Genomic DNA, 19,473 nt, shown 5'->3' with positions numbered 1-19,473 from the left:
ACTTGTTGCAAAGGAAATGTAAAAAACTGCACTTGAGAAACAGCATTTCCATGCCAGCCCAAGTATTTGAAATGAAGAGGTTGAAGGAATTGCTTCCTGGCTCCCACATGGAATCTGTAGCACTGACGTTAAGAGATTTGTTGTGACATACTTAACAGTCAGGTAATAGTGAACATTCGGATAGAAAACTGCGTCTGAGATCATGAAGCATACTGAAGCCCATTTCAATCCATATAGTTACCTATCAAAGTTGGACCCATAAAGAAATAGATGAGACTGGTCTAAATTGGCATGTGCCTATTGAAGTCAATACCATTTGACACCAGCTAAAGAGCTGCCTCAGAGTTTTAAAGAATGTGCAGCAGCAGCCATTGACTTTTGTGGGCTTTGGATCAGGGTCACAATGAATTTGGCATAGGACTGTGAGTCATGAGACGATGTCTTTATTCCTAACTATTTGTTTCATAAGAGATGGGCAACTCCAAAATATTATTCTTATTCCTGCATTGGTAAAACCTGTGTCTGTATAAGACCATTATCTGACAGGAGCCTTTCTGAATCTAGCTACTAATTAGTGCATAGATCCTGTGGTGTTAGGTGCCTTTGAAATACCCACCATGGAGTTTGATAGACTGTAGTAATGGTAAATACATTGCACTTCCATCACTTCAGTAACACCTTCCATCAACAGAACTCAAAATATTTTACAAACATTTATATCTCACAACATTGCTGTGAAAGAGGTCAATATTGTTGTTCCCATTTTGACAATGGGGAAATGGAGGCTAGATGATAATTTGTCCAAAGTTCCAAAAGGAATCCATGGCGGAATCAGGAAGTGAAACCAGTTTTTCAGACTCCCAATCTTGTGCTTTACCCCAAAGATTATCCTCCTTTCTGGGAATTCATCGTATCCATCTGTGGGAGACTAAATATTTGAATCACTAGAGATTAATTTACATTTTGCAGATCCTTTTTTTTTTTGTGTGGGGGAGGGGTTTAAGACAATTCTTAAATTGAAGCCACAAACTTGGCTGACAATCTGCAATTGCAGAGAAGCAGTTAATCAAGATTTTGCGTGGCCAAACTATGAGATTTAAAACAGAAAAACCAAAAAAACCAACCCCCCAATTTCTGGTGAATCATCCCGACAGAGGCGGAGGAACCCTAAATTCTTGATGTCTGCGGAGCCTGAGTTTGGTGGTGAGTAAAACCCTTGGAAGATTTGTTTTGAAAAGGTTTAAAAATTAAACCGCATATAGTTCTCAGTGCAAATGAAATAATACTGACATCTCAGATTTGAATGCACATAGCTAGTGATGATATCCAGCTTGAAAAATAGCCCAAGGGAGTGAGGCACTTCAATAGTATTTGGGTGTCTCACTCCCTTAGGCTCCTCTCAAAATTCCACCGTAGTTTTTTATTAAAAATACACAGAATTGTTGACAATTCAAGTTATTTTTTTCCACAAGCATTAAGAGAGCGTGAGAGGTATAAAAGGTAAGGAACACAGCAAAGCTGAGGATGAATAGGTTATGAGTTACAGGACACATACGCAGTATTGCCATCTTTAACATATCAAAAATCACAAGCTTCCCCCCCAAATCCATGAGTTTTTAAAAACCAACACATCATGTTTTTTAGTCAGTCTTTTGACTTTTTAACTCCCCTCTACTCCTCTGCCAGTGGTCTGTGTGATAATTTCTGGTTGAAAAGTCAACCTTTAATATAACAAAAGAGTCATGCCTCTCCCTAGCTGCTCAGATGGAAACTCCACTTACCCTTGCCTCACCCATAATATAGAAGAACTGCCATCCATTTCCTGTTACTGCCTTGACTCTCTCCCCTCCTGGTTTATTTTTTTTTTGATAAAAGAAGAGCTGGATGGTAAATACTTGAGCGGCACTGATCTAATTAATGCATCATGATTCATATTTATACACAGTTTATATTACATTTTAAACTTATATCAATCATTCATACAAGTGATAATGTCATGGGAAAACCAATATGGGACTGATTTAGCCTTTTGCAAGAAACAAGACTTTCCTGACCCTCCTGCTCTGGACCCTCCCACTTCCACCCCTCCCTACAATCACCTCATTCCCCTGCACCAACTAAATCTGCTTTCTGCTCCTCTAGGGCCCTGTTTCCCCTCAACCACCTTTCAGTGTCTCTTCTGCTCCCCACAGTGCTTGTGTCTTTTATAGCCCCCTGAGCAATACAGTGGAAGCCATGCCTATAGACAAAATGACTGCCATCTCATTGAAAACAATGGAAGGCAGGAGCCAACGTATTTAAGGGCTGCCTCACTTCCACATGCAGATAGATTGTGGGGCAAAAGGGGCCATCTTGCTGACTTCAGCTCCATTGACACTTATAGGGGATGGTGGCCATTTTGAATAAGGGAAAATTCATGAATTGACAGCTTTTCATCATGATTTCATGAGACAAGAATAAAAAAAACCCACCAAAATTTCTAGAGTCACGAATTGGCAATATTGCATATTCCTGTACAAACTATATACATGGGTTTTTTAATCAATTCAGGAGTTATAAGGTTGCCAACCATCCAGGGTTGTCCTGAGGGCTCCAGGAATTAAAGATTCATCTTTAATTAAAGATTATGTCATGTGATGAAACCTCCACAAATACATCCAACCAAAATTGGTGACATAGTTACTTATCATGAGATGCTGCCACCAATTCCATTAGATTCCATTTGAAATGGATCCCATAAATCTAAGTTCTGTTTGAATTTGTCCTTCTTATAAAGTGACAAGAGACTGATGTTAGAAAACAGGGGAAAAATGTATTGCCTTGAAGCCTGCTAAAAGGCGTCAATGAATAGTAGAAGTCTAAGGGCAAAATTCTGTGTTGACTACACCTCATGCAATCTTATTGAGTGCATTAGGGTTGAAATAAGTACAGAACAGAATTTGACTCCACTTCAATTGTGAATGAAGATTTCCATTCTGAATTATTTTTTTAATGCTTATTGAATTATAACAATGACATATGTTACTTAAGTTATGCAATAGTCACTTTGCCATTCAACTTTTTCTCAGAACAATCTTTATCTTACTTAAAGTTCAGATACATGGGGTCCAATCTTGCAAACCCTTACTCGCAGGAGTAAGAACCAATTACTTCTGCAAGTAGTCCCTTCAGTAGGACTATAAGTAATTTCAAAGAAATCACTTGGGTAAACAATGGGTAGTAATATGGGTAGAAGTTTGCAGGATCAGACTCTAATAATCATTTGGTGAAATACAAATATTTTTTATTAAAGCTGCAAAACAATATAGCCCTCTCTGGGCATCTGAACCAGTGATGGGTGATGATTCATATTGTAGGTTCAGTTCAGACAAGTATTCATTTTTCAGGTACGTCTGGACACATACCAGAATCTTTGAGAGCCTCTTTGATCTGGAAATCAGCCTAGCAACGTTGAGACAAATAGCAGATTTCTAGACATTCATATTTTCGGCTGGCTCAGAAATTCTGTGAAAATCACCTTTCTTGTGGTATTTTGGCCTCTTCATTTCCTGACAAAACCAGGAACCATACGAGTGTGACAATTAAAAAACAAAACAAAAACAAAATGTTCAAGCCAGCATAAAAAATAAAGCCTTTGATTCAATTCAATTCAATGCATATTTTGCACAAAGACTTAAGTTAATTCTTATTTGATGTGTAGTGAAATTCATTAATCCCTGATTAAAACAAAGGCTCTTCCTACCTGGCTCCAAACAGAGTGTCTGCAAAGGGGACTATCACTTTCCAAAGACAGGGACTGATTTAAGTGAAGCTCATAAGGTGTTTTATTTCCCAGGGCCCCCACCCAATACACTCCTCATTCTTAATTGACATTTCTGCCCTATTTAATGGCCTGCTCAAAAGACCATTGAATTCAGTGGGAAGATTGTCTGAGCTTTGGTTCAGACCCTAAGACCTTTTTCTTTTTCTTGCAAAGAAATGGTGGCTTTCCCCTAGATAAGTCTGTGGCTCTAGAGACTTATATGCATATCTGGAGCATTGTAGATGGCTCTTGTGGAGCTCCAAGAACTGTTTGGAGCTCTTCTTACTCTTTTTGGTTTTAGGCAGAATGAAGGATGTACTGATTACAAGTGTACTCCCCATGACCCAAGTGAGGCAGGCAGAAACTGATGACCAAATAGACGGCAGCTGTGAGGATCCTTCCCAGTTCCTCCAAGCATCCAGAACTAGGAGGGGGGATGAAAATAGATGAGGCACAGCCAGTTCCACTCTCTTGGCAGACTGTGGTGGGATGTGTGTGTGTATCAGTTGTGGGCAGGGTTAAGGGTACAGGAGAACAAAGAGGAGAAATGCCTTTCATTCCCTCCCAACAGGGGGGAGAGGTGTGATTATGATGAACAGAGTTTCAAGAATCCCCTAAATATGGTGGTGCAACGCGGTGACATCATATTATAGTATCTATGGGCCTGCTCCAAAGCCCCGTGAAGTCAATGGCATTCCATTGGCTTCAATGGGCTTTTGACTAGGCCCATGAAGCAATGAACTCCATATGCTAATGATATTTTATGTAAAATGATACTTCACAACAGGACATGACACGAAAAAACAATTCTTATTTAGGTGCCACTATGTTTATGTCCTTATATAATTCTGTTGTTGAACAACTACAGAAAATACAGGCTTGGTGGCATTTAAATAAACTAAATGGTTTTGTTCTGTGCTCCCTCTTCTGGCTCTGGACTAGCAGTAATCTAACAAGCACTATTTCTGGAATCATGCTCATTCCTTTTGAAATCAGTGGTAATTTTGATGCACAGAGAAGTAAAGAAGAAGGGAAGCAGATATATTAATGGCTTTCTCCTTGTGGCTCTGGTTACTAAAGGAGAAGGACTAGATCACTTTCTAAAGGAAATTTTCAAACTTCTAAGAGATCGTGCTAAAAAGAGTCTAAAAAGCACGTCAGTGTCCCTTTAAGTATTAATTAATGTACATTCTACTGTGTGCTATATACCCTGGAAATTAGGGTTGGACTGCATGGTCTTGATTTAGCTACAATATATGATAATCTGATATCTACAGCCTCAGTCACATATTCATCAAGAAGAGCAGTTACCTTGAGACTGGTATATTCCTGTAGCTTAAATGACTGCATCCGTTCCCGTTCTTTCCCACACTTGCTTCAGTATGCCTATAACAATCTGCTACTGTGCACAGCTATTAAACAGACGTAAATGTTTCCCTTGAATTCAGAAGAACGTGTAGTACCTTTGAAATGTATGTTTACAATAAAGGCTCAGATAAAACTACTAACCCGTGAATGGAACTTGAGCCGGGGTCAGAGAATGTAATGCACATTTGGCTCAAGACATGCAAATAGTTTTTGCCTCTGGCCATGATTGTTGGCGAGCATGCAGTTACTTGAGATAAATTTATTTATGGGTGTAATACCCTTTTTTGGTCAAAATATTCAATGCATATCCATTAATGTGGAGGCCTCATTAATATGTTACTATTTTTCTTGTTTATTTCATTCGTTTTAAAAACTCCCACTGTGGCCAAGACATCTGTCTCACCACAAACACAGCTTAGTGTCCCTTGCACCCACAAATCCCTTCCATGTGTGTTCAACTTAAAAGGAAACAAAAATATTTACAAAAATGCATTCTAAGATGTGGAAAAACTTACATCCAATCACTGAAAAACATATCATTGGCCTGATTTTCAAAAGTGCTGAGCAACTATGATTCCCATTTAAGCCAGTGGGAGTTGTGGGTACCTCTGAAGGCCAATATTCCTTTAACACAGGCCTGTCAAACATATGGTGCCAAATTCACCCTTGTTTTCATCCCATCGATGTCAGTAACTTTACACCAAGGATGAATTTGGTCAACTGTTTATTGACTGTTTTTGGCCACACTGTAGTTGAATCTATCTTCCTAACCTGCAGGAGCACTTTTGTCCTGATCGAAATTGTCAAACAGTTACAAAGATATCCTACCACTTGGCTTCCAGAGTGCTTGTCTCCTGCTGGGATAGATTGAAACCCATTCTGTCAGTTCACTGAGGGGAGAGGCAGCACAATGACTGCTGTAAGAAACACTGATTTTAAAAAAAAAAAAAAAAAAAAAAAAAAAAAAAAAAAGAGAGAGGACCCCTCCTTAAAGAGAACCATGAAATACAGATTGAAAGGGACCCTTTTCATGTCAAGCCCTCTCCTTGCATTGCTGATTGGCTCACGATTAACTGTATAGGAGCAAAATTTCCCTGACTTTAATGAGCGTCACCTTCGTGCCTTAAATTGTTGTCAACATTCATTACCCTTTTATTTCCCCCCCCCATCAGTTTATATCTTCTCCTACTGGTGTACATGGTCATATATAAGTATATGTCCTATAGCACAGTAATATTGTTTTGGAAAAGATTATTTATTTTTTGCTTTACAGTCACCCCCAAAATTTGATAGACAGTCTTTGTACATCAAGAGACAGTCCCACTGTATATTTTAAGACTCTCTATTATTCATAGATTCTAGGACTGGAAGGGACCTCGAGAGGTCATTGAGTCCAGTCCCCTGCCCGCATGGCAGGACCAAATACTGTCCAGACCATCCCTGATAGACATTTATCTAACCTACTCTTAAATATCTCCAGAGATGGAGATTCCACAACCTCCCTAGGCAATTTATTCCAGTGTTTAACCACCCTGACAGTTAGGAACTTTTTCCTAATGTCCAACCTAGACCTCCCTTGCTGCAGTTTAAGCCCATTGCTTCTTGTACTATCCTTAGAGGCTAAGGTGAACAAGTTTTCTCCCTCCTCCTTATGACACCCTTTTAGATACCTGAAAACTGCTATCATGTCCCCTCTCAGTCTTCTCTTTTGCAAACTAAACAAACCCAATTCTTTCAGCCTTCCTTCATAGGTCATGTTCTCAAGACCTTTAATCATTCTTGTTGCTCTTCTCTTATGTACTTGTGTAAATAGTTGCATCATATTGTATGGTAGGGGAGCATCAGCACTCCCTATATTTTGGATATCTAACTTTGCATTTTAAAAAAAATGTGTGACCTTTGTTTGAAGAACTCTAACACCTCCATGGTTTGCATCAGGACTTCATAATTTGGCAATGGAGTAGTCTTGGGGTCAAGGAGTTGTCTTTTGTAGTCACCAAGTGAACCCATTCAGATTTGGTTCATTATAAGATATCAAAAAATTAACCTTTCCTGACTGCCATAAGTGAATGACAAACTTGGATGTTGACCTTCAAAGTTGCCATACGAAAGAAGAATCTCCACTTCCTTGAATTGAGCCACTCAAAATAGGATACTTCACTCCAGGTGAGACCATACCAATGACAATATAGTTCCAGTATCCTTGCATTGTTTGTGTATTTTTGCTGTGCCTAGTACAATGGGGCCCTAACTCCTGTTTGAAGTCCGTAGAATCCACTTACATCCAAGCAAACTATTTGCTTATTTAAACTGATGATGCACTCTGGATAGGTGCTTTATTGAGGTTTCTAAGTTGATTTTTTCCCCTCAGAGGACACTAAGTTCAGATTCCCTCAGCAGATACAAGATGTTTAGGTTACTTTTGTAAACATGCTTTACTATACACATATCCAACTTGAATTTCATCCGCTGCCTGGAACCTCAATCCTTTTCAAATGTAGACCAGCTGTAATGGGATGTTCACCTCACCTAGCCCTTGAAAGGGTTAAGGTGGCCAATTAAACATCTAGATTGCATCTGAAGGAGAAACCAGGGAGCAATGAGGACTAATTGGAGGATGAAGCTCACCTGGACTTGAAGAGGTGCATCTTGTATAAAGCCAGGTAGTTGAGAGCAGAAAGGGACTGCAGGGCGGAGAGGGAAACTACAGTGATCTAGCCAGAGGGCCAAGCCATGAAGAGGGAGCTGTTGAGACCTGAGAGAGTGAGAAAAAGAGAGAAACAAAGTGAGCATCTGCATGAAAGGGTGTCATACAGGCTGAGTTAATCCCCAGCTGTGGCCATAAGGAGGTCCTCCAGAGGTGAGTAGAGCATACCTTGACACTCTGTGTAATGTAGTTAATTCCACCTGGAATATCTCACAACTTCCACCCTCTCCCCTTCCTCCTTTAACAAATATGGTGCAATTTGCTAACATCAGCTAATTGTAAGAATTCAATTTCCATGTCCTCTTGCTTGTCATTAATCCTAGGTATATTAAACAACACTGTTCACAATGCTCACACTTGGTACATTCTACTACTGATTGCTCTTCATTCTGAGGAGTATCTGTTGATTACTATTTGGTTAAATTATTTTAAAAAATGCACATTTTTTAATCCATGCCAGCACTTTGCCCTGAAGTCCATGGTTACTTGACTCCCTTATTCATTTCTTATAAAAACTTTTTGAAATCCAGGTAAATATATGCACCAAACCCTGTCAGGTTATATTACACTTATTTGAACTTTCTGCAGTTTCCCCAGGCCTGAGATGAGGGCCCAGCCCTTATTGGTCTTGTAGTCCTGAGATCCTCCTTAGATCCTTTTTGAAAATAGGTATTGTGTAAGCAGCCTTCAAGTTGTTAAGACAAGCTGCTGTTTTTAAAGATATGCTGGATATCTTCTCAATATCTCTATTCACACTTTAACTTCTTCAGAATTTCCACTCATGTGGTTTGGTTATTCATTCCTCTTGAGTTTCTCAAATTGCTCCACAATGTCCTCCATATAGGCCTTAGTCTCCACTAAGTGCACTCTTAGATTGTCAGTGAATGTGCTCTCACACTAATTTCTCCAATGTTCTCTGCTGTGAAGATTGGTGCAAAATATTAATTTAACTTTACAGTTTTGTTTAACTATACCTACAGCCATATCTATCCCAGGCCTGTGACTTCATCGGATTTCAAACCCTAAGCTGGGATAGTTCTTGTACATGATACTCCAAGACAGAATGTCATAAGGAAGGTTGGTATTTCAGTAAGTATCTCTCTTCGCTCTGAGATAGGTTTGAATTAGCATCTCAGTATGTTGTTAAGGGCCCAGTGCTGCTAAAGTTAAAACTTTTTGAATGGAAAACAAAACAAAACATCTTGACCACTTGTGGTTATTAGCAATCCTACGGCACTTAATATAGGTGTGAGTCTCGGTTTCCTAGCCAAAAACAAATTGGGGTCATTACCGTATGTTTTACACACATGACTCAAGATCTGACCTTGTAAGATGCTGATGACCCCGCAGTCCCACTGATGCAAAGTTGGGCCCTATAGCAAAGCATGGCAGGGCCCCCTTGACTCCTGCCTCCGCTAGGTTCACAAAGAGACGCTGGGGTTAGTAAGCATTGCTGCAGTTTATTCACAGACTTGTTCCCACCACTGTTTCATCATATACAGTTGGCCCTTCACTGTTTGCAGGCAGAGGGAAGAGCTACCTCCCTGCTTCTAATCCCTGCCTTTTCCTTCTTTCTGTTGCTCCTGTGGCTTCCATCTCCTGAGGCTTTTATACGGCCCCAGGATAATTAGGTGACAGCTGTCTCTGCTTCCCCAATTAGGGACAGGTTATCTTCAGCCATCTCTAATTTATTCCCCTAAGTGGGAGCTGGCATGACAGAGGACTGAATCAGCAACCCTTTGCCCAGCACCCTGTCACATACCCTGATAATTACAAGTTTATAGATTTTTAAGGCCTGAAAGGACTATTATGATAAGTTAGTCCTGCATAACACAAGTCATAGAATGAGCCCAATATTTTGTGGCTGAAATAGAGCATCTTTTTTAGTGAGACATTCAGTCTTTATGTAAAGACTTCAAGTGAATGGAGAATCTACCATGTTCCTTGGTAATCTGTTCTAATGGTTAGTTACCCTCACTGGAAAACATTTCTATCCAGTCTGTTTTTTTCCTAATTTCAGCTACCAGCCATTGAACCTTGTAATGCAGTCATCTGATAATTTAAAGAGCTCTCTTGTATTACATTCATAGAGCTTAAAGTTGTAAGGGACCATTAGATTATTTAGACTGTCCTTCTGTCTGCAACAGGCCGTTACATTTCACCCAGTTAGCCCATATTGAGCCAATAACTTGTGACACTTTCTCAGGGCAACCAGGACTGTGGATTACCCTGTGACCCCCATGTATCAACAAGACAGAGATTTTCTGATGCTAAGCTGTGTGACAGGACCCTAGTCTATTAGCCACATCTGACAAATTTCTCAGTACTTTGCCAGCCATTACCTTTCCTGGCAGGTAACACTTTGGGCACCCCAGTTCTCAAGCCCCATGGAAGAGCATTCCCCTGGAGTATCCAGCCTCTTCCCCTGGACACTCACAGCAATGACAAAGTTTACGATCTCCAAAGGGACAGTGTATACACCAGCTTGTTTGACTCAACTAAGAATTCACATGTTGCTTAATATTATAGCACTGAGATCTATTTATGATAAAAACAAAGAAGGTTATTAACACAGATAGAGATTTAAGTGGTACTGAGTAAAGATAGTGGAAACTGAATTGGTTACAAATAAAACAAAGTATAACATGGTTTTAGAAGACTAAACATAGCTTTAGCAAGCTACAATCCTTTGGCTAAAGCAGTTCTTGCCCTCAAAAGCCTTTTGTGGAGTTTGTTGATTTTCTGTCAAATCAGGATCCAGATTTTCCATGAATCACTCCCTTTGGCCTAGAATTTGTCAGTGAAGTGGATAACAAAATGTCTTTCTGTTTCTCTTCTATTTTCCCCAAACTCATTGTTTTGATCCCAGTGACAAGACAACCCCAGGTGGGTTTAGTCTTTGGTGTCTTCCTGTGCTGATTTCACATCCCCCCCAGTCAACCTGGCTTTCCCTGTTGACTCTCATCCAAATGCAGCTTCCTTTGTGTTGGTTTCCCAATGCTTAATTTACATTAGAGGCAGGGAGATAACTACTGTCACTCCTGTCTAGAAGAAAACCTGTTACTCCCTGTATTTGGTTACAGACTTTAAAGCATAATATCAGTAAGTTTCTATACTTCCTCATGTAGCATTACATTTCACAATGATTAGTCACCAGTGTGTCACCAGCTTTCACTCCATACCATAGAAGACACTTTTTGGATAAGCAATATGAAAACAGTGTGTTAGGTGTAGCAAGTTTGTCAGGCCTCAGAGGAGTTGCTGAAATAGAGTAGTGAACCAGCAATGTCTCTGAGTCTGCCGATGTTTCACTAAAGCGTACTTTCCAGAAGGGCATCCATTGTTGATTTGACAACATCAAGAGATGAAGAATCCAACACTTTCCTTGGTAGTGTGTTGCAATGATTAATCACCCTTTCTGTTCTTTGCTTCTAAAATACTTTCACTGTCTACGGAACCCATCACTTTTATTGTAAAGCATTAAACAGTGCATTGCAGAGACAATAAATAAAAATCCATCATAATGTTTTACATTTATCCTGCCTTTCAAAATATTGGATTCTTAAGTGCTTTACAGAGACTCCAAATAGAGGTATTGCTGCACCCACTAGGAAAATGCAGCCAACCTTGAGCAGCAGTTATAATAATGCCAGCAACACTACACAACAATTTAAGCACAGAGTGTAGAGAAGAATGCCATAGTTAATTGATGAGACAAGGTGGATGAGGTAATACCTTTTATTGGACCAACTTCTGTTGTTGAGAGAGATAAGCTGACCTGAAGAAGAGCTCTGTAAGCTTGTCTCTCTCACCAACAGATGTTGGTTCAATATTACCTCACCCATCTTGTCTCTAATATCCTGGGACCGACACGGCTACAACAACCCTACACAAATTTAAATGATGTGACAGGTAGAATGCAATTATACAAGGCACCAGGATTAACCCATACTCCTGTGAAAAGTGCTATTGGATCTTAAACTGTAAGACTTTTCAAAAGCTTTCTGTATTCATTCATGAATTGAAATTTTTGTTCATTGATGCTACTAATAGGTATTTTCTCTTCTTGCTCTATTTTCTTTTCAAGACTGCTCAGCCCAGACCTATATACTAGACAAGTTATACCATTGCACAACAGATCTGAATTAATGCAAATGAACTTTTATGTAACTTACAAAATATATGTATACCATATTTTAAATTTAATGTATGATGCAGTTTTGTTCACCAACTGGCCAATGACTATATTAGACGGGTATGTTATGTGCTATCATGAAAAATTTTAAAGTGGAGCTCAAAGTTCATTTTTGACAAATTAACTGAATAAATATATTGAAAGGTGAATGAGCAAATTTTAAAAATGGTCTCTGAATGTGACTCAAAGCACTGAGGGCAAAAATGACAGAATTTAAACCTTTAACTACCAGACTAACTTCACATATCACCTAATTAGCTGTCCAAATGCTATAAGCTGCACAAACAATTAATTGCAGATACATTTGGGCACAGTTTGGAAATGGGGTTAAACCCTTTAAAAATGTGACCCTATAGATTAAATTGTGTACAAGGTCCAGGGCCGATGCAAGGATGTTTCGTGCCCTAAGGAAAACTTCTACCTTGCGCCCTCCCCGAGCCCTGTGGCAGCTCCCCACCACCTCCTCCGCCCTGAGGCACCGCCCTGCGGCAGCTCCCCACCACCCCCGGCCCGGGGAGCCGTGTAGCAGCTCCCCACCCCAGCTCACCTCTGCTCCGCCCCCTCCCCGAGCCCTGCGGCAGCTCCCTACCATGAGGCAGCTCCCCCCCTGCCCGGGGAGCTGTGGTGCAGCTCCCCACCCCAGCTCACCTCTGCTCCGCCCCCTCCCCGAGCCCTGCGGCAGCTCCCTACCATGAGGCAGCTCCCCCCCTGCCCGGGGAGCTGTGGTGCAGCTCCCCACCCCAGCTCACCTTTGCTCCGCCTCCTCCCTGAGCACGCCGTCGCTGCTCCACTTCTCCCGCCTCCCAGGCTTGCGGTGCCAATCAGCTGTTTGGTGCCGCAAGCCTGGGAGAGAGAGAAGCAGAGCGGGGTGGCGTGCTCAGGGGAGGAGGCGGAGCAGAGGTGAGCTGGGGCGGGGAGCTGCCCCCCGGGCAGGAGGGGAGCTGCCGCGGGGGAGGTGCCTCATGGTGGGGAGCTGCCGCAGGGCTCGGGGAGGAGGCGGAGCAGAGGTGAGCTGGGGCGGGGAGTTTCCCTGCGTGCTGCCCCCCCCCTTACTTGCTGCAGGCAGCCCTCCCCACACCCCCCTGCCCCAGCTCCCTCCGCCTAAATGCCAACGATGACCGGGGCAGCCGAAGATCCGGCTGCTGCAGTCGCTGCCGAAGAAAATGCTGCCCCCCCAAATGCTAGAGCCCTAGGCGACTGCTGAGGTTGCCTAATAGGTTGCACCGGCCCTGACAAGGTACATAATATTAATAAACTGACCTGTAAAAGAATTTTAGCATGGATTATTTTTTGGTACACTGGGCTAAATTAATTCCTGGGGTAAATCATAGGGAATGTCATTTGAGTTATATCAGGAATAAGCTAAACCCATTAAGTCAGACTGTACTTTATAAAAATTGTGTTCCCCAGATCAAATACTTGTATAAAGATTTCATAATACAGTAGTACTGTATCTACAAGATCACATATTAAACTAGAGGCTCACAAACTGCAATAACTGCCCTATAAGAACATGAAGACACTTATAAAAGAGATAAAACAAGCAAATATAGGACCTAATGAAGATTATATGTTTAATTTTGGCCAATTAATTGTGATTCTTTCCCTTTAGATAAAGTTTTCATTTTATTATTAAACTCAGTATTTAAACTAAGTGCTCTAGTCTTGTAAGTTCCAGATGGAAAACATGATGCAATATGTGGTGTGGTGACAACAGTGCAGAGTTAACATTTTAATTCCTTAGTTGCTCTTTCAACACTTTTGTTAGGAAGTCAATTAACAAATATCAGTCTGTTTCATTTATTTCTAACAGACTGAGGATTTGAAGAACCCTTCGACTATATACTCAAAGCTCTTGCTACTAGGATAGGTTTTCTTAATTGACCATATTACACTTTAAAAAAGTAACATGTTTAAGAGCAGATTTATTTAAACAGTTTAGAGATTACTATGAAAGTGTACATTGTGATCTGGCACATGAGAAATGTCATGCTTTATAGCTTTAAAACCAATTTAATGGCAAACTGCCTGTAAGAGGAACCTAGTCTCCAAAGCTCAGAGTTAAATATGGATATAATTATTGGAGACCAATCAGAGATGCTTTGTAAGAAGGAATGCAATTGTTAAAATATTTTTAGTCTATTAAACATGTACATGGATATAGATTTCAGTCTTTATACACACAGTATAGTCCAATTCACCTTAGATAGGGAACCCCAAGGACCAGACTGAAATGTTGCAGTGCCTTTGTGAAAGATGCTAGAGCCATTCTGCCTTATTGGTTCAGATCCAGACTCCCAGAAGTATCATGCCCTTAGCAATCTCTCAGAAGAAAGAATTGTCATAGGATTTCTGTAATGAAAAATTGGATGAAATCATGATAATGTCACCTAATATGCCTAATAGTATTTGAGATTAGCTCAGATATTTGCAATCAACAATCCTATAAGTGACTCAACTTTAACATAATCAGAATTACGACCCTCCTCTTTAATCATGATGTTCTGTTGAGAAATAAATAATAATAAATGACCTAACTGGGATTAAATGAAGGTCTCTTGGCTGTTATCCTTGCACTCAGTAAACTAAAGCATTAGTCATGTAATGTTTGTTTTGTTGATATTATTCAAGAGGCTGTAGCTACAAATGTAACATATTAAGCAGCCTGATCCTTCAGTATTACCTGTTTGTGTATAGGTAAAACATCTTATTTTCAACACAGTAGTCCCATTTGGCCTTAACTATCAGGTGGATATGCATTTAAACTGAATTCCTGGCCCAGGTACACAGATTGAGTGCAGCAGCATAGGATTCTCCTTTGACAATTGACTGGGCCCAACTTGAAAACCTGGGATGGAGCAATGTAGGAACTGTAGCTGCTGGGCACCTGCAAGCTGCGAGAAGCAAGCACCAACTTCCCTCCAGCTCCCTGCATAGCAACAGCAACCAGCAAGTGGAGAGGAGGAACAGGTGGCTGCTGCAGTGCTATCTACTGTCTGCAGTAAGGGATTATAGTTGGTAGTTGTTTTGGGAGGCATGGGAATGTCTGGTCCAGAGGACACCAACATGCAGCTGTACTCTTATCATTCTCCTAGGACTGCCTCTGAATTTACCATCACACCTTCTTTTGCCTGATCATGAAAGATATTCTTCACCAGTGGAGAAGGAGCCAGGTGACACTATCCAGTCCTAAAGCAACTGTGAGCATAATCAGCTTGCTTCACGCTATCTCACTAACTATAAAGGGGTTTTAGTGTAAGTGAGACTTAGAGTGGGATAATAGAAACACTGGACCTAATGTGTCAATTTTTACCCATACCTTATTCATCCTACCTCTTTCTACCTCTCTTTTGCCTTCTGTCTAGTAGGAGTCTGGATTAGTCAAACAGGACAAATCTAATCTTGCAACCCTTTGCTGTGATTAGCTTGGCAAGCTATAGGCCATTCCTGAACAGCCCAATCTTGGTTAATAAATGCCCCTCTGTTTTCCACAGGCTAGCCAAAGGAAAATGAGCCACCCAGCCAAACATTTTCCAGAGCCAGGGGAGTAAAGCCAGGGTCCAGGATTGACTAACTGGGTTGTGCGCCATATGCTATGCCTGTGGTCTTCTAGCAAGTGAGCCGTGAGTATCAGGGACAGAAGCTGCATTTATCTACCAATCATTGATCTTTTCTCTTGACCTTTGCATGCATTTGTCTTAAGGAGAAACAGAAAAGGACTTTACCTGCAGCATCTGAAAAATACCATGTTGACCAAGTTTTTTCCACCCCCACTGAGGACAGTTGATGCCATTTAACAGACTTTCAACTAAGAGTATTCCCTGTAAAAGGCTCCATACAAACATGGGGGTGGTGGGAAGAGTCAGAGGACAGTGTGGAAATAAGGGAGTTTGTGAAAATGAAGACTTTTAAAATATCTCCTTTGTTTCACGTGTGTGAAGAAGGATTTCTTGTTTGATGCTATACACCAGGTCCTTTCCTCAGCTTTCTTCCTGTTAAGGTCTGAGCTCTTTCCTCAGGGGTTCTCAGAAAGATGCTTCCTTCTCTTCGCAGATGAACCCCTTCTGTCAAGGAGAGGTTTTTCTGGAGCAAAGCCATTGCCAGGAGTCTACACGATCCACCTTCTGCCACTTCTTGGGTCTGTCTTAACTCCTTCTCTATCTTAATGGTGGTTGGGGTCTAGACACCTTCTCATAGGCCACACTTCTGGAGAGACCTGGTAGGATTCCACTCTGTGGAAGATCATCCCAGTTGGGATGAGAGGTCAGTATTCTCATAGCGAGCAGGAACCTGCTGATATATAGAGTATAGTAGCAGGGAGCGGTACAGGCACACTTGTATCTTTCATAACCCTAAAACCTTACCCACAGTAAATGCATAACTTGCAGCTCACTGCAGCCTTCTCCCAAGGGAAGATTAGGGCCTGGATTGCTCTCGACAACTCCAGTGAAAAACCACAGCTGCTGATCAGAGGCAGCTTTTGTCTACTAGGTGTACTGGCCTCTGAATCAGACACTGCAGGCTTCTCGAGTTGTCAGATACCTGAGCCCTTCCATCAGGGCTGAACTTCCTTCCCTTCAGAACAAAACCAAGCTCTGTAGGAGAATTTCCTTCCTCACCAACCCCAGTCCTTGTCTGCTAAAGCAAAACCTTTTTATAGCAGCAGCTGCAATTGAGTCCAGCTGGTCCACTTCCTGCTTCTCCTAGGGTCTGTGTTTAACCCTCTCTCTGCTCTATTGAAGTATGTGGTCTACACACACCCCCATCACACCACCATAAGCAATTCCTCTCCCTTCTTGCTCCTTGACCTCCATCAGATATTTGTAGATTGTTACCACATCAACACCACTTTTCCCCTCTTAGCCACGAGTGACATACGTAGAATTTGTATTTAACGTATTTGTTTAGAAAAATCAGCTTGTCTGATTTAATTTTAATGTTTTTAAGGGACGAATTGAGGGTGAAAAAGGGGCCTCGGTAAATGTATTTGAATATGTAATTGTCCTATGGCACTTTCCAAGAAATGCCTTGGCACCTGAATGCACCATGTTGATGTCTCTCACTGCACTTCTGTGAGGCATCAGGACTCCAGTGGCACTGCGGAGGGGTCATTTCAGTTCTGTCACTTGTGTAATCATTTGAAATACATGTGTGTCCTCATTTATACATCTGGAACATTACTCCTCCAGACATTATTAAAAGGGTAGAAAATCTTCCAACAAAGACAAAGCCATGGAATGACTGAATTTTTAAACAAACTATTTAATGAGTTTTCAGACACTTACTGTGACAAATCTTTTTTTTTTTTTTTTTAAACACCAATTAAGTCATGCTCAGGTAATAGCAGCCAAACTGAATTTGATCAAACCTCAGAAAAACAAAACAGATTAACTTTTGGGCTGAGAACAGACACAGGATATTTCATCCCAAAAGATATTTTCAGGCAATGATAACTTTTTAAATAAAGTAAGTGTTCTAGCTGAAAAGGCATTTTCACTATAAAGTTACCAATAAGAAAACACAGCCCCAAAGTGTCCTCATCCTTACCCTCATTACTATGATTCCATGCCTGCAAGAACTGTGCACATGATAACTACACACTCGGGTAGGGACTACTCACATGCATGGTTACTTGTGGAAGAAAGCATTTGCAGGATGTGAGGCCTAAGTATCTAAGATCTGTCTGTAATAAAAGGAACATTTTGTATTTATAAAATCCCCCCCCCCAATATTTAAAGGAGCTAGTGATTTTTGCAATTAATAAATAATTCACATTTGGCTTATTATCTAACACATTATAGTTTATATTTATTATACCAAAAGAAAAAAGGACTGAAAATAACACTTTCTGTTGGTTATTCCCAGACACAAAAAGTGCTGAGGTTTTGTCCTTGTTAAGCAGATTATCTTCGCTTTTTCCTCTGGAATGCATGTAAAACAGCTCTTGCCTCGCTGTAGGAAAAAGTTCAGCGCTAAATTACCTGTTGTCTGGGGACTTACATTTTGCAATAAGCTGTTGAAATTGCATTTTAATAAGAAGTCCTGACCTATGATGTGTATTTCCCTTCAAGGCTCTACAAGCCATTTTTCCTTATGGAGGTCTTGACCTGAGAAGCTCAACCTGGATAACCACAACCAGAGGGGATAAAATGCAACACCTAGGAGATTTCAGTAAACAGTAAAACCATTCCAACTTAATCTGTGTTAAAATGTTTGGAATGTGAGAGCCACCGATGATGCCCGTTGTCTGTGTGTCTGCCTGAATCCTTTCTTTTCTCTGAGGAAAGCAGAGCCTGGGAACTAGGCCAAATGCCTGCCACTTACCTTAAATTGATCAGCCACTTTGAGATTAAAAACACTGAAAACTGCAACACCATGAAAACAAAGCTCCCTTCACATTAAATGCAAAATGCAACATTGGATTTGCTGTGATCTTTTTTCCATTTTACCCAGTGTCCACGTTTTCCATTTCTGCTCAAAGGTAGAAGCCAATAGTTACAGCATCTTGGCCAAGTATTCATTAAGCTTTATAAAAATGAAATTTATGGTTATTTAGAAGTTGGCACAAAGGCAGGTTGTTGCTGGAGATAGAAATATAGTTTTGAAACAGTCTATAAAATTGAACGTACTATTTCAAAGAAAAACTATATTCTACTTTTGTCTGTTTTATTTAGATTATTATTTAAAATATGTGCCCAAGATAACCACTGGGGTAAACTTCTTGTTTTCCATTTTGTACATTTATAGGTCAATCCAGGAGATTTCTCTGTTTTGTAAGAATGATTGATTGCATTGTTGAACTAGATACAGAAATGAAAATAGTGGGACAAATTCACCACTGGTGTAAGCAGGTTGAACTCCGTTAAATTAATGGAATTGTGTCATCTCTCCCTCTCTGGGAAGTAGGATTAAGAGTACAAAACAAAGACCCTGTATGATGGTTCAGAAATGACTTAGGCCACATCTAGAGTAGAAAACATTTGCTGGTGTACCTATACCAGCAAATCCTCCTAGTGGAGATGCAGCTGGTATAAAGAGTACTTTTGCTGGTATGGTTTATGCTGGTTTTCCAAGAAAAATAAGCTACACTGGCAAAAGCAATTTTATGCCAGTATAAGGCCTGGACTACACTAAAAAGTTAGGTAGACCCAGGAACGTCGTTCAGGGGTGTGAAAAAAAAATTTAGTTACCACCTCTCGGGAAGATGGATTACCTACACTGAGAGGAGAACTCCTCCTGTCAGTGTAGGTAGTATCTACACTGAAGTGCTACAGCTGAACCACTGTAGCATTTCAAGTGTAGACAAGCCCAATCTGTGTTTACACCCAGACTTTTGCCAGTATAGAAATGCTGTAAAAAGTCACACGCCTACCCAACATTACTATGATAACACAAGTTTCT

Source organism: Malaclemys terrapin, chromosome 2 (assembly GCF_027887155.1).
Source record: "Malaclemys terrapin pileata isolate rMalTer1 chromosome 2, rMalTer1.hap1, whole genome shotgun sequence".
In the NCBI taxonomy this organism is placed as follows: domain Eukaryota; kingdom Metazoa; phylum Chordata; order Testudines; family Emydidae; genus Malaclemys; species Malaclemys terrapin.
Note: the sequence above shows the minus strand (reverse complement) of the source record.